This window comes from Schistocerca cancellata, chromosome 2 (assembly GCF_023864275.1).
Source record: "Schistocerca cancellata isolate TAMUIC-IGC-003103 chromosome 2, iqSchCanc2.1, whole genome shotgun sequence".
Classification (NCBI taxonomy): Eukaryota; Metazoa; Arthropoda; class Insecta; order Orthoptera; family Acrididae; genus Schistocerca; species Schistocerca cancellata.
Window position 1 is genome coordinate 65396400 of NC_064627.1, and position 11186 is coordinate 65407585.

An 11186-nucleotide genomic window follows, 5' to 3' on the forward strand; every position below is an offset into this window, starting at 1 on the left:
AATAATACAGATTTATCCAACAGCGCTAGAATACGCAGTTTCCTCAACAAAAAAGTAAAAGAAAAGAAACGCAAAAGAAAAACACATCATATCTGTACATCTCATCAACACTTCGTCGAATGTACATAAAACACGCTTCCGTTGTTCACAAACAACTTTCGCATTTGTCAATAACAAGTCTTGCCTTTGATCATGATGAGGAACGGTAAGTTGGCCACAAAACAAGAACAATAACGCTATGTTTGTGCATATAAACTGTACTTGCATCAAAAGTAATTGCTTTGGTCACATAAAAGCGCAGAGGCTACGCGATCAATTAATTTTTATTACTTATAAAGTGCAATTTATATTCTGTAAGGATATAAAATACACAATGCACTAACAGTGAATTAGACTTGGCCACTGTTTCTATGTTTCGATACAGTGTATCGATACGAGGAACTGTTTCAGTGTTTCGGAACGGCTGTGGTTCACTGTTTCGAAACAGCGGTGTTTCATTCCGCCCTTGTCTCGATCTCGAGCCAGACACAGAAACTGTATCGTTGTTTCAAAATAAGACTGTTTCAGTCCACCTGTGCTTGGAACGGACTGATTGTATCGAAACAGTGATGTTTCATTCCGCTCTGTGTCGGACGAGATTCGGCACAGGTACTGAAACACAACATACCACTTCGTGAAAGTGTCGAAATCTTTTTGACAAGCAATAGCATGAAGCTTAAGATGTCCGAAAATAAAGCTTCGTTTCTAGCTGACTGTCCTATTCCGAAATGGCGTAACATCTGCTTTATAAACACTAACCAAACAATAAAACAACGCATACTATTCACATTCAAAATAATAAATATGTGAAAATCATTCAGTTAAATTGCACTTTTTTATAACATATTCTTCTCTGTTCATGTACTGTAATCATATTAAGAAACGCAAGTAAGCCTACAACATTTTGAATAAAAAAGGCGTAGAGTGACAGTTATTAGACATATACATAAATTTGATGTAGGTATAATTGCAAGCATCTGTTTGACATATCACTGATAGTGTAATGGTGAACGGGAAGGACTAGGAAGCATGGTGAATGTATAGTAACGGTTCGAAACACCTTGAATGACAAAATTTTTTTGTTATATTTTGTTATTTATTCGAATTATTTGGCGTTATTTGTGAGTCTATAGTGACTGTGCCTATTATCCTCAATGATTCGCTTTGTGTGCATGGAAATAATCAGGATGGGTATATTACCCATACTAACGGAATGTGGGAACCCCAGTAGCATATCCGTTGTTTCTGCAATTTGCTCCCACCTCCAGTTCGGTTCGTGGTGGTTCTTCTGTCTTCAGCTATTGCTGTCCTCAGCCAATTGAAAAGTATGAAAGTCACACGACACGAAAGCAGTGCATTTGCTGCAGGAAATACGAAACTGCCAAGACGCCTAAGTGATAGTTTCATACTTTCTGCGATATGATTAGCGCTCTCGCACCTCATTTGTGTTTATGTGGACATACTTATACAGTAGACAGTCAAGATGATAAAATGTGTAGGTTTATTAGATTACAAAACACACATTGTTTCACTGTTTCGAAACAGCGTATCGAAACATTACATTGTACTGTTTCATTTGTTTCGAAACAGTTACTTGTTACAGTGAATGACGTGCGGCTTCAATTATATGGAAAACAAAACAACCGAACAAACAATAAAACATAGAGAATTCATTGGAAACCATTTTCTCTCTTACACGTTCATTTATGTTTATTTCCGTGTCATTTCTACCAGTAATCCTACCCTGTACTACATCGGTCATGTAGTGTACCAAAACTACTGAACTGCAGTTTCGGTAGCGTGCTACTCCACTTGTTACACGCTTCTGGCATGTCTTGTAACACGCACATAATAAGAAGCGCCCGGTATAGGTATCTCTAATGTGAGGCCTATGCCATACAGAGACAACTGACGAGAAAGAATGCAACACTCTTTAACTCAGTGCAGAGAACATTAGAGAAACGTGTTGCTCTGGGCAGTGCTTTAAACGGGACGTTCGGTGCTCGCCTGCGGGCTAAATAGGACAGCCTTCTAGGCAGGCAAACCTGCCACGCGTCCCCCAGGCGGCCGAACTGTCAGCTGACCGCTCCGACTGGGGAACAAAGGCACGCACTGCACCAAAGCGGCGCACCGGTGCTCACTGTCGTGAAACGCACACTTCTTGTTTCTACGCTCGTTACGTCTGTTCTCCCACTATAGTCCGATTAAAATTACTTGATAGTTGACACTTCACGCGTTGTAGATGGTTTCGTTCAACGTCACGCCGGAACCGTTCGCCGTTGCCAAACTGCCACAGCAATTAGTCCACTTCCAGTTCCTTATCCGGATTTCCTTCTTGATGCGGAATCCTGGGTCTTGCCCTTTTATTTCGTATTTCATCACACTTGATAACCGCGCCAATAGCAACACACACACACACACAACAATTCTAACGAAGTATACTCTTTTCATACCTAGCATTAACCAAACACTATTGGATCTTTCTGCAGAAGACGCGATTTAGTGTCATTTATACAGTTACTAGAATCACAGAAATCGATTTCCATTACTCAAGCTTCGCACGAAAGTGCATCAAATTGAATTTCGTAAGGTTGTTAATCAATCGTTCTGAGTGGGACGCCAGAGCAGTAAATACAACAGTCTTTTGCAGTATAGTGGCATAGCATCGTGGTCAGTGTATAAACCTGATGTATAAAAGGACAAATGGTAGAATCTCGTCAAATCCACCGACTTTTCTTTTTTAATCTAATGAAAAGTTTTAATTACTATTATTATTCAGTTAATTGGTTTACATCTAATTTTTACAAATTTTTAATACTTTGCTGCGTCATTTTCACCGTCGCATTGGCTTTTTTATTTACTCTTACTTTTCTTCCTATCATTCTTTTCTCATTTAGAATCTACTTGTGTCGCCTACAATCTGCAGACTGTTCATCGGTTGGTAACGTGGTATCCCGAGCAGCCAGTGTGGGAATTGTTTCAGGTAACCAATGACAGCAAGAAAGTACAGTTTGCTTTTACCGCTAACACCGAAGTTTAGCTGCGAAAGATGTCTATGTAAGCAAACATACTATGAAATTTTTCTGTCTTGTGTTTGCTCATTGCGGTTAGCCTTAAACACCGTGAACAAAGCGATCGTCATTTTAGTTCTGCCGCAAATTGCTGATCGCCGTTTCTCGGATACAAAATGCACGTCGCGAGATTATGGTTAGGTTAGGACACGAGCTTCAGTGTGTACATAACCAGTCGTCTGCCGCATTTCACTCGTTGGTCACTTAAAATCAGCTGGTGGCAAAGCATTTACCGTAACCGTTATACCTCGCGGCGGTCACTTCCAATATTGCTGCGCGGTACACGTTAACAGCATTTGTTTCTCGCTTCCCACGCCCGGGTTCCCGGGTTCAATTCCCGGCGGGGTCAGGGATTTTCTCTGCCTCGTGATGACTGGGTGTTGTGTGATGTCCTTAGGTTAGTTAGGTTTAAGTAATTCTAAGTTCTAGGGGACTGATAACCATAGATGTTAAGTCCCATTGTGTTCAGAGCCATTTTTTGAACAGCATTTGTGAAGTAACTCGCCGCGTTTGTGTGTCGCCTGTAACCGATCGATAGCGGCAGTGTATACGGCAGCACTGTAGCCGCAAATGACGGACGTCAACTATCAAGTAATTTTAATCACACTACAGTTAACACCCCCCACTGAGCGACATTATTGGCGAGTATAATTTTCTAGCTTTTCTATTGAAACGTACAAGCTCGTTCGCATGAATGTTGTGAAGAGTACCCTAGTGGTAGCAAAGAGTCGTGACGCATCTTGTAGACAGCGCAGTACAAAGACGCTGACGAATACCAAAATTACAGTCGGGAAAGAAACCAAGGAAATAACCTGCTCTTACAGCTTTGACGCGCAGTTCGGTGGTTTGCGAGACAAGAGGTGTAAGACGAGCGAGATGGAACTGTGGTTAAGACACTGATGTCGCACTGAGGAGGGCGGCGGTTCGAGTCCCTGTACAGGTTCTTCGTTGCGCTGGCTTCCCTAAGCTGCATAAGATCCCGACGCCGGTGTCCTTATCCGTGTCCTCGATGACCTTGTGCTCCGCCTGTAACGCTAAACGGCCCTGTTCACTACGAAAAATGTCGTTGTTTTCTGTTAACGTATTGGCTCTCTCTACGGACGATTTCGCTTAGCGTCTTGCCAATACTAGCGTTACGTGATATTTGTTCACTTAATGCAGCTGGCTAGGCTAAAAAAATCACTGTTTTAAAACATATGACTTTATTCCAGTTAAGTGGTCATGTTCACACTCCAGAGCTGCCCCAACAGTAAAGACCCCAAGCAACATGTGTCTAGGCCCCTCACCACATGCGCTGCTTCCGCCATATTCCGACAAACAAAGTATTCCGTCCAAAATCACAAATATTTCTACAACTTTCCCACAATCTGACTTTCTAAAACTATTTTCTATGGCTAAATGCCACTGTGCTTGAGCAAATGTAATTATTGTATTTTAATTCTACGGAAAATTCTTGTAAGACATATGGCGGCATGGATACACTATGTAAGCATACTGATTTTCTGCGAAAATAACCAACATGTGGAAATAGCATCTTTGCATTACTTCATACAGCCTCTATGATGTCATCTGTCACTGACCATCCATGTTATTGTAATATTATACAACTCTAATTATCTTATCATCAATGAGGCTTTGCTACACGACTTAGGGTAACTGAAGGTTGTGGCAGTGAGAAGGGTATTCAGCAAAAGTATTCAAGATAAAATAGTTGTCAACAGTGAATGGTTGCTTCTTCATAGCTTGCGCTCTCTGACGAGCGGGAAAAAATGCCTAAGCAAGTGCAAAAGAGAATGAAATGAACTGTAACTTCATTATTAGAATTTATTGTGACTTTGATGGTGAGAATACCATAGATAGAGAACACTTCTTCTGTTTGACAAGGGTCGTGGAAGGTATCGAAAGGGATTTTGCATAACGGACAGGTCTGAAATAAGGTGAAGCGACTGAAAACAAAAATGTCGGTGGCATACTGCGTTTCGGGTTGACCATAGTACTATTATTCAACATCGATTTTTGAAACTGAAGTGCCACGCGGGATTAGCCGAGCGGTCTTGGGCGCTGCAGTCATGGACTGTGCGGCTGGTTCCGGCGGAGGTTCGAGTCCTCCCTCGGGCATGGGTGTGTGTGTGTGTTTGTCCTTAGGATAATTCAGGTTTAAGTAGTGTGTAAGCTTAGGGACTGATGACCTTAGCAGTTAAGTCCCATAAGATTTCACACACATTTTTTTTTGAAACTGAAGTCCGACTTATATGCATTTCTAGTCTACATGTTATTAGCCAACTCAGAGATGCTTATTTTAAAACTAACGTTGCAAAATGGAACTTCGTAAAACAATTAAACTCTCTCAGAATTCATCCAATAGACATTCGTACCTTATATCGTTTAGAAGACAACATTTTTTTGTGATTGTACAGTCTCAAATAATGCAGACTGTAACGTATGTGTTTGCGTAAGAAAGATAGGGGCGTTTCCTTTGCCCGCGTATATTACATTTTGTTTCAGAATGAATATTATATGGTGATTTTTGTACCAATAGTTCCATCGACATGGAAGTGGCTCAAAGTTCAAATGGCTCTGAGCACTATGGGACTTAACGTCTGAGGTCGTCAGTCCCGTAGAACTTATAGCTACTTAAACCTAACTAACCTAAGGACAGCACACACATCCATGCCCGAGGCAGAATTCGAACCTGCGACCGTAGTGGCCGCGCGGTTCCAGACCGTAGCGCCTAGAACCGCTCGACCACTCCGGCCGGCCACATGGAAGTCACAAAAACTGAGCACCATCTGAGATGAGCGGGCGTATCGAGAAGACCCGAAGCAATGTCTCTTAAAAACAACAGTACCATAGTCTGCCCAAGACAGTTTAGGAAACTACGGTTAATCTAAATATAAACCACTAAACATGGGTTTGAACCCTCTGAATTCTATTACAGTTTTAAAAACATTAATTTGTAAATACTTTCATACATACTTTTGCTAGCTTAAGTGAAGTTTCACTGATACTGAACTCATTTATTGAACGCGTTGGTTTCTGTACTGTAGAATACGCGTTGACTGAGATCTTACTGCACCCATTCTCTGATGTCACATCTGCATACCACAGAGGGTACGTTCACTACCCTGCTACAGCGTAAAAGCATATTAGTGACGAACTTCGTGTATATTAACTATTGATTATTTTCACATGAAGGCTGTGCCTCGTATTCTCACAAACCCTCTCCTATATATTACGAGTCGAGAACCACAACCACTGTCACATTTCGCTTGGTTTGTGAGCGAGATATTACAGTGGTTAAGGCAGCTTACTCGGATTCGGAAAGATTGAGATTAAAATTCTCGTTCGGCCTTTCAGATGTAAGGCCTAGTTTTTCTGTTGTTTCTCTAAACCCGCCCAGATGAATTCCAGGACCGTCCCTTTGAGTATGCCATCCTCGTCCGGTCTGAACTGCTATTAGGAATGGTCATTATTCAAAGATAATCGTTATCCAGGAATAATCATTCGAACCAAAATAGTCTAGTAAACATGGGCTGTAAAAGGCGTACCATAATAGCAACGGGCGCGTCTTCATCTTCGATGCTGTGTAAAAAATCTCTTCTATTGTAAGCTCTTTGCTTTCCATATTTTGAGAGGAGTTAGTATGGACCAAAACGAGAAAAAATTGTCTAGTAAACATGGGCACTAAGATGCTTACCTTAAGACCTATGAGCGCGTGTTCAGTAGCAAAGATGAACAATGCTCGTAAGGTATGCACTTTATGATCCATTTTTACTGAACTTTTTCTTGTTTTGGTCCGTAACACCAACTCTCAAAATATCAAAAGCAAGGAGCATGTGGCAGAAGAGTTTTGCTTCACCGTATCGAGCATGAAGAAGTACGAATAGCTCTTAGCGTATGCATTTTAGAATCCATGTTTACTAGATTTTTTTTGCTTCGAATGATCGTTCCTGAAATATTTCTGAATATTTACCATACCGTCTGGGACACCCTCTGTAGTAGGGATTGTGTGAAACTTGTAGCTCTGTATGTGCGATGGTTGGACTCATAACGACGGACAAATTGCACTAAAGAAAGAACAAACAAAAAACGAAGAAAACATCACTTTGTATCGTTGATGACGTCATTGTAGAAGACACACTGCCCATGTTTTGAATCAAGCTCGAGAGCAATAATTCAGCATGATGATGAAATCAAGGGAATAATTAAAACGGATGGTTGGACCGGCTTTAAGCGTTCGTCCTGTAGGTTGCAGTATTCACTTAGTACGCTAACTATCTCACAAAGTGCCTTGCTGTTTTTAATCAGTGCTGGTAGACGCAAAGAGAGCTACGTCGATATTATACACAGTAGCTTTTACTGCCTTCTGTAATGACTTGAATCGTGAAAGCGTGATCTACCGACTCATGACTCATTAAAAAATAAATAGGTGTAAATTTAGATTTAGCAGTTATTTAGTAATACTGATCTGTTTAAGGGAACAGGTTGTATAGATTTACACACTTGTTTAACTTACAATTTATCTGTATCTCTGATTCGCAATGAAAGTGGTAATGCTCTTTGACTTACAAGCTACTGTAGTCCTACGACTTAACAATTTTTAGACGGATTTGATTTGATGTTTCGTATTTCTGTGCTATTTAAGATGAAAATGTATAAGACATTGCTAACTACCCTCGGCGTTGTTTCCATTAGAAAATCTTTTTAGCAGCTCTATTACCGTTTAAAATGATCATTTCATTGCCACTTTACGATAACAACTGACAAATTGTATCTTTATTTGTAGCGAAACGAAAGTTCACAACGGACAACTAGACACATCCAGGAAACAAAATTGTAGTGTAGCTTACTGACTTACCGGAAATGAAGTATTATAAGTTTTTTTTGTAATATTTAAGCGAAAAGATTGTAAAGATTTAAATACTTTTATAATCACATGATATCTGTATGTTTCATGAGGGTATACATCCTTACACGTATAGTGGGAGAAAATAAAACTGACTGACACAGATAACTGTTTTGATTTATCTTTCTACATAAACAGTCGCAGCTTGCAAACCACAATCGAACATGGACGACAATAGGTTAAATATAAACTGGATTCCAATGCTGTACGATAGAGTCACAATGGACTGGGCGCTCAAAATCGAACCTTGAACTTCAAGTGCAATACTCAGTTCTATTTAACAAAAGCTCATTCTGCACTTACAAATTCTTCCCTTTCGTGCAGTAACAGTCATGATTAATTCAAGAAGACTTCGTGAGTTCAAGAACAGAATGATATTGAAGCCACATTTGTGTGACGATTTGAAAATGAAAGGGCATCATCGAGAGGGTGACAGATGACTACCTCCTGCATTCTTTGTTGTTATTGTTTCCTTTTCATTGACATAAACAGTATATCCGTAGTATGTATACCATTTCAGGGAAAACCGTTTGATAAATGACTTAATTCTTCGTTTAATTTATGTACGTGAGATTTTAACCAGTCCTGAATACGTGCCAGTTTTTCGAAATCTCGTTACGGACTGGGTGTGAAATACTAATACATAGTCACAAGGTCCTTCACTTATAACCAATTCAACTTCCAGTTGATCTGGAGCTTGATAAGTGTACAAAACCCTTTCCCATTTCCGGAAGCAGAGTACAGTATAAATGCAATCTCAAGAATACGTGAAACATGTTATATTAATCACATTACCAGACTCTCACTTGTAATAATTTCGACTCTCAGTTGATCAGGCGCTGGGTAAATATGCAAACCCCTTCCCATTTCCCCGAAGCAGAGAACAGAAAAAAGTAACTCTCGAGAATATGTGAAGTATGTTAAATTAGCAACATTACCAGTCATAAAATTTCACGGTCGCCTTCGCAGTTTGTTGTCGCTTCGTGTTATTTTACATACTGTAGTAGTATATAGTTGCCAACGGCCTTGCCCCAATGGTAACACCGGTTCCCGTCAGACCACCGAAGTTAAGCACTGTCGGACTGGGATAGCACTTGGATGGGTGACCATCCAGTCAGCCGAGCGCTGTTGGCAAGTGTGGTCCACTCAGCCCTTGTGAGGCAAACTGACGAGCTACTTGGTTGAGATGTAGCGACTCTGGTCTCGTAAACTGACATACGGCCGGGAGAGCGGTGTGCTGACCACATGCCCCTCCATTTCCGCATACAGTGACGCCTGTGGGCTGAGGAAGACACGGCGGCCGGTCGGTACCGTTGGGCGTTCCAAGGTCTGTTCCGACGGAGTTAAGTAAAATTTAGCAGTATATAGATCCTCTAACAAAGTCCTTCAATATGGCAGAAAGACTAGACCGTGACACTGCTGAAAAAACTACACAGACATTTTAGTGATTTCAGAAGCACCAGGAAACCATTCAGAATGGCCTTTCGGCCCGTGAACGTGGAACGACATGATTACTAAGGAGAAACAGTCGGTGGAAAGTACATGCTTCGTCGCTTGATGTCAAACTCGTTAACGCAGGGTCGACCTCAGGCAAGTAAAAATTTGGGAAAAATGACGAGAAGACGTAATATATTGATGTACCATCAAATTCATAGTTAGCCATTATTGCGTCGTCTATTACAGTTTTCTGTAATTTACCAACTCTGACCAGTCTATATACACACTACCCATCACCGTTAGTGGGTCATTTGTCGTTCTTCTTAGAAAAGGGACACATCACTGCAGTGGTGGTCTGACAGTTAGGCCTGTGACTATGAGAATATCCACAGAAAGAGAAGAGAAAGTAATCTCCCCCCACAAAAATAACCTCTACAGCAGGGGAACATCAAGTTGCTGTGTGCTACATCGGAATAACTCTACCTACCTCAAAAAAGTGTTGTATTTTGAATTAAAAAACATAAAAATTTGTGTTTTTGTGTGTTTGTATGCGTGTGTGTGTGTGTGTGTGTGTGTGTGTGTGTGTGTGTGTGTGTGTGTGAGAGAGAGAGAGAGAGAGAGAGAGAGAGAGAGAGTCAGAGAGAGAGAGATGTGCGTGACAGTGGCAATGGTGGCAGAGTAGAATTCCAATGAAGTAATTCCACAGAAAAGCTACATCAAATTAAACCGTTGCAGATATGTCTTCTGCACCTCCTGATAGCGGAAATTCCACCGAACGAATTTTAATCGAATTCTGTAAAACGAAAGAGTGATAACTGACTCATGTGTGTGTGTGTGTGTGTGTGTGTGTGTGTGTGTGTGTGTTTGTGTGTATGTGAATTCCTAAGGAACCAAACTGCTGAGGTCATAGGTCCCTAGACTTACACACTACTTAAACTAGCTTATGCTAAGAACAACAAACACACCCATGCCCGAGGGAGGATTCGAACCGCCGGCGGGAAGGGCCGAGCAATCCGTGACATGACGCCTCACACCGCGCGGTCACTCCGCGCAGCACTGAGTCATGCACACAGGCGACTGGATTATCTCAAAGCAACAAGTAAGCCATAGGGTAGAGAACGTCCTTTTAAGTGTACGGCGATTTTTACTTCTGATGTTTCTGTATGGGGTTGGTGTAATTGGTAGGGTAAGGGTTGGCAGCGCGATTGACTTCCCATTCACGTTCAGAAAACTTAAACTGCTATACACAGCCGGACGTGGTGGCCGAGCGGTTCTAGGCGCTTCAGTCCGGGACCGCGCGACTACTACGGTCGCAGGTTCGAATTCTGCCTCCGGCATGGGTGTGTGTGATGTCCTTAGGTTAGTTAGGTTTAAGTAGTTCTAAGTTCTAGGGGACTGATGACCTCAGATGTTAAGTCCCATAGCGCTCAGAGCCATTTGAACCATGTGAGCTATACACAAAATATGCCAGGACGGTAAAGTGCCAATTTAAAAGTACAAAGGTTCTGCTATCGATCCCCTGTAGGCACTCAGTTTTTTTTCTACCACTAAACATGACTCTCACCTCTGGCGATGCTTTCTCTATCCGAAAATATCAAGTTGCACCAACGTTTGGATTCCGTGGTAGGCTAGAACTACAAACTGATTGTTGGTTGGTTTGGGGAAAGAGACCGGACAGCGTGGTCATCGGTCTCATCGGATTAGGGAAGTATGGGGAAGGAAGTCGGCCGTGC

At 41.6% G+C, this 11186-nt stretch overlaps 1 pseudogene; it reads left to right on the plus strand.

Moving 5' to 3' along the window:
- Window positions 1-9032: 9032 nt before the first annotated feature.
- Window positions 9033-9150, plus strand: LOC126164270 (5S ribosomal RNA; annotated as a pseudogene).
- Window positions 9151-11186: the final 2036 nt, after the last annotated feature.